Raw genomic sequence first — 6,000 nt, 5'->3', positions numbered from 1 at the left:
TTGGGCCAGAATCTTATTTTGTGCAAGTAAAGCATCCTGGGCACTCAGTTCATACACTCCTCTCCTCTGTGCTGGATTTCTCCCATGTTGGCTCCGCATGTCAGTGGAAGCCATATTTTCAATCACCGCAATGGCTTCATCAGCAGTTTTAAATAGTACTGAACCACCAAAAGATGCGTCTAGTATCATCTTAGTATGAGGTTGCAAACCATTACAGAAAGTTTGCACTTGCATTTCTAGACTGAATCCATGGCTGGGACACTTTCTCAGTAAGGATTTAAATCTTTCCCAGGTTTCACAAAGTGGTTCATCTACTCCTTGTACGAAGGTAGCAATGGCAGCCTTCACCTCTGTGCTCTTTGATGGTGGAAAGAAGCGTGCTAGAAATTTGTATTCTACATCCTCCCAGCTCGTAAGACTTTGATTAGGCTGTGACTAGAGCCAAGCCTTTGCTTTGCCATTCAGTGAGAATGGGAAGAGTCTCATGTACAATGCTTCTTCATCCTCCCCTTGTACACCCATAGTGCCACACAACTCGTAAAAGGTGACCAAGTGCGCATGAGGGTCTTCATTGTCCAGGCCAGAAAATTGGTTTGAACTGATGAGCTGGAGTAGAGCAGGCTTCATTTCTGCCAGCTTGTCACTCATAGTGGGCCTCACAATGCTTGAGAAATTCCTCGGGCTTGTGTAGGTTATTGAGTCCCCTATGGTTCTCCTTGGAGGTGGTCCTGCGCCAGCCATCCCGTTCACAGAAGAAGAATCAAAAGATTCTATTTCTTGATTGTTGAAAGGAAATGAAGATTGCGGGGCAGCTTGTTGACTTAGAGCTCGCTGTCTCCTGGTGTCACTATTGTTTCTACGAGCTGTTTTCTCGATCTCAGGATCCACAAGGAGTGGTTCAGATGACACAGTCCTCCTTGTACGGATGTTTCCCTGCATACACTAGAAAACAACCAAACTCGTGCCACAAGTCAGCCCAAAAATAAAGATAATAATTACAACAAAATAGAAAATTATACACAAAAAGATAAAGCCTAAATCGGTTAAAATTCACACAAAAGTCTAGTTTAACACGGATCCCCGACAACGGCGCCAAAAACTTGTTGTGACTTTGGCAAGTGTACCAAATCGTTCAAGTAATAAAATCGGTAAGACCGGATATCGTTTCCCAAGAGACTCGTGTCCTAGACAATCGTATAATATCTAACTAATTTAGACTAAAGAATGATTCCATGTTTTTGTGGTTTTCATGCAATTGAATTAAAGATAAAACATAAAGTGTAAAAGTGATCTTTGATAACGCAAACACTTTGGAATGGAAAGATTAGAAATGCTATGGAATGATATTGTTGGGGGATGATTTCACCTACTTCACTCTTATGTATAGAAAATCACTTCCTCTTCATTAATTAGCCAATGTCAATCTTCTAATTTACTCAAACCCAATCCCTTGGTAGAGAGAGCCTAGACTTACTTCTTAAACTCCAATCCCTTGGAAAACCTAACAAGTTCATCCGCTTTAAGAATTGAGATTCAAGACAACCAAAGGTCCTAGTTCTATCCCTAGATACTATTTCCTTTAGGTGTTTAATCCAGTTCTAGATTCACCCAATATTTCCCAATATCAAGCAAACCCTAAAATCATGATATGGTTGAATTACTCATACAAGCTTTAAGTAGAGGAATTAAACACTAACAATCAATGAAAGAGGCATATAATCATTCAAAACAACTGTAATTACATAAGAGATCCGTGGTTACATCAATCCCCAACAAGAATGAAACTAGCTCTCCATGAATGGAGAGCTTGAGCTTACAACAATGGTGGAAATGGAAGAAGGAGGAGGACCCAAGGATGAAGAAGGGCTGTTCCCACAGCTCCTAGCTCGCCTCTGGACGCTCCAATTGAGAGAATTTGTGTCTGGGATGCCAAAGATAACAAAGCCCTTCTAATTTGGGGTTAAATAAACCCAATCTGCCAAATCAGCAGCAGGCGCGCTTGAGACCGCGCTCCAGCGCGCGAAAACAGGAAAAAGGGCGCTCCAGCGCCCTTTTGTAGGGGGCGCTCCAGCTAGCTCCAGTCCTGGTGCAGAGCCCGCTCCAGCGCCCATGGAAAAAGGGCGCTCCAGCTAACTTTTTCCAGATTCTGGTTCTTCATATTTTTGCTGTTTTTGCTGTTTTCTTGTTTTCTCTGGTTCCAGCACTCTTCATTTGATGCAGAGACTTCTTCCAACTAATTAACTTGTATAAATAAAGGGGTTAATGATCAATTTATCTAATTAAAGCTTAAGATGAAACCACTTCTTAAACTAAATGAAAACTAGGATTTACAAGGTAAAAAGGATGAGAAAGAGTTGATATTTTCTCTAATTCAATACTGAATTCATAGTAAAATATGCCACTATCAATAGTGTTACCTACAGATTATTGCATAATATGTTTGTAATCTTTTACATATGATACTCACCAGTACAACACTATGACTTTTTACACCTTAGTACAAAGGAAAAACATTTAAATTCTACTTCTAAATTAGAAAATTGTTCTAAATACAATGGAAAGACTAAACGTAAATGAAGACTAATAATAAGACTATTCAAGTTATTCATCATGAAGAAGATTTTGATCAAAGTGTGACACACTTGCAAGCCATAAAGAAATTTAGAAATACTAATGTACCATACTAATGTGGAAATGTAATAACAGAGTTGATCAAAGAAATTGAGAAATTACAACAGCCAAAATTTATTGCATTAAAATTTTCTAATAGAAAAAGGGAGAGTTATACCTCATACCCACCACATCCCATGCCATTTCTGTCAACAAAAGTTCTTGTATCATCTAACTCTGTATTTCCCAGACTACTTAGAAAGTTTATGAATACAATATGACCCATCTGCTCGTGATTGATGTGTTGATGTTCACTAGTGCAGCGAAGGGTTACGACAACAATTTTCGAACCAAGGTATATTTAGACGAGATAAAAATGGGAGGGTTTTTGGCCTTGGTTAACAACTGAAGCAAAAAAGGGTTATTATTTTGCCTCGATTCAAAAGAATCAAAATAATAAACAAAACAAAAATTTTTAAAAATGGTTTTTTGACTGCAGTTCTTTTGGGAACTGTTGTCATAAACCCTTAAAATAAAATAAAAAATTATCGCAGATCTTTAAACGATCATAACATTTGCTCCAGTTTGACCATATTATGTATCAATTTGGGGTAGAAAAAAATTTCCAACGTTGGAAAGTTTTTATTTATTTTATTTTAAGGGTCTATGATAGCGGTTTCTAAGATAACTACTGCCAAAAACCCAATTTTTATTTTATTTTTTTGGGTTTATTTCTTCGGTTCTTTTGAACCAAGGCAAAAGCATTTGCTTCGGTTAGCCAAGAATGAGGCCTTATAAGAAGTGGACAATTGTCCACAAATCCTCTCCAATGATGGGAGGACATGTGGTCATTCACAAAACACAATCTCTCCATTCCTAGAGTGCCATGTGGCTACCACTAAAAGCAAATTCTCTCCAATGGTGGAGAAAATGTGGCCACCACCAAAAAGAAATCCTCTCCAATCCTAAGGTGCCATGTGACCTCTTCTAAAAAACAAATAATCTCCACCAGAAGTGATAACTCCCTAATTTTGCAATCTTTTAGTTGTTTATGAGCCTAGGTTAGCTTGTTTTTGTTCCCAATTTTTTAGAAATAAGCTAGTTTTAATATTTTTCTTTAAATTTGTAGATTAGTAAAATTGTAGTTAAAATTAGGCTTTTAGGAGTATTTTGTTTAGTGTTTGTATATAAATAGGAAATTAGGATTTTTGGAAAATATTTGAATAAATATTCTTTTCTTTAATTTTTGTTTAAATAGGTTTTAAATTTCTTTATTTGATAAAATGCCCTTTCTTTAATTATTGATTGATTTTTTCTACAGATTGGGCTTGATCAATTGAGCTGAAATGTTTTTTTTGTCAAAGTGGGCTAGTCATTTGAAATTGGGCTGCTACAAGAGAGAATTGGGCCTCAGCCTTGGACTGATTGGATTAAAAGAGTTGGGCCCTTGTTGGGTTGTTGTGCTGCACTTGGCATTTGGCCGTTGATTGGCTGAAGCCCACTTAAACAGAACGATGGGTTTGGCTTCAATTAGTAGGACAATGCCGTTTGGTGTGTTTCTGCTGCTACTTTTGGGGTCATTGCGATTATGCTTCATTTTGGCAAACTGAAAGAAGCACCCTTGATGGAAACCTAATTAGGCAAGCCATCCAAAGGAGTACTAAATCATGCTAAGGCTAGAAAAAGGAAGTTGAAGAAGAACTTTTATAGGCTCTTTCTTGATTTTCTTTCTTTATGTCTTAGAAGGATTCCTCTTTTAATACTATGTGGTTGTTTTGTTTTGTAGGATACAATAAAGGCAAGAACCATGGCCAACAAATCAGATTTGGGAAAAGTATTCTTGAAGGAATCAGTACTAAGGCCACTCCAACACCCTCAAACATGGGGGGACTCCAACGCAGATGAACCAAATTGACTTCCCAGCCACGTGCGCCTAGGCGCCCACAGGAGAGGGGTGCTCCAGCGCTAGCAGAGCTGCCTGAAGCACGTTTTGGCAGCATTGTCCATGTGACCTAGCATGTTTTCCGTGACCCAACTGACTTGGCCTCCAAGCTCGTTTCTTATTTTGAATTTTGGAGGGAAATTAGGACAGAATTGAGGCCCTTCTTCACCTATAAATAAGAGGGCCTCTCCTTTGTAATTTTGACTTTTGAGCTTGAGTGAAATGCTGCAAAATTTTATTCTAGCCCTATATGCTCTTGAGTCACTCTTTCTCTTCACTTTCTCTACCATTTCCTCTAGCTTCCTTCCATAGTAGGAAGCCCTTCTGAGCTAAGAGGTCTCTACACACACTACTTCCATTAAAAACACACCAAAACACCACTCATCTTCATTCATTCCGCTGGACCATCATTGCTTGTTGTTTGGAGTTGCTACCTGTGAGTTCCAATCCTAGGCAGACTTCCATCAACCCTCGAGCATTTCATAAGGAAAAGAGAAACACCCTATAGAGCTAGGGTTCAAGATAGAGAAAGGGTGAAGCAAGAGGAAGAAAGCTCCCAAGTGCTTAGTCCCCTACCAGGAGCGTGAAGTTGAACCAAGGGATGTTGATCGGTGAAGAAGTTGATTAGAGGGCTTGGAGAGGAGAGCAAACGGAGATTTTCCAATAGGGAGAAGCTTGAAGCATCATGAAGAAGGTTTCCTATTTCCTTCTTTCTTTGACCTTATATAAAGGGGTTTTCTATGCCATGTAATAAAGAGATAGCCTTACATACAAAAACACTTTATAGTTTATAGCTTGAGCTTTTTAGTTTATGCAGTAGATGTTACCAATGAGGAGCAATGGTAAATTTGAAGATAAACGATTTTGATGATGCTGCATGAAGATAGACTTGAAAAAGCTGTTATAATTGTTGTAAAAGCACTTTGTAGAATATAAATGTATTAGAAAAGTTTTTGAATATGTAAAACTTAGAAAATATCGTATCCTTAGTTAAGTTACACATTTAATCGATTATGTGAAGCTATAATCGATTATCATGAGCACTCTTGAAAAAAGCATTTCGCTCTGGAATAATCGATTATTCCTTCAAATAATCGATTATCAACTGGTCCTAATGAGAATTGCAGAAGTCTCTAGAACAATCGATTGTTCCCCAGGATAATCGATTATCACTTTCTGAAAACCCTATAACGGACTTAACTAATCGATTATCACTAACAATAATCAATTATCAATGGCAGTTGTAATCTGTCTTTTCTAACTCAGACCAGTTGCCTATATATAAGTGTTCCAAAACCCTTAGAGGGTCAACTTTGAGCTTTTTGAGAATACAGTGTGATCTGAGGAAGTTCCAAAAAGCTAGTTCATTGCATTGCCTGGTCTCGTGAATAGGAGAAGCTCGCGCTTTGTGGGTCAAAGGTCGGAGCGGTTCTCTTCGAGTTGGAAAT

Source organism: Vigna angularis, chromosome 2 (assembly GCF_016808095.1).
Source record: "Vigna angularis cultivar LongXiaoDou No.4 chromosome 2, ASM1680809v1, whole genome shotgun sequence".
Taxonomy (NCBI): Eukaryota; Viridiplantae; Streptophyta; class Magnoliopsida; order Fabales; family Fabaceae; genus Vigna; species Vigna angularis.
This window is presented reverse-complemented; position numbering follows the sequence as displayed.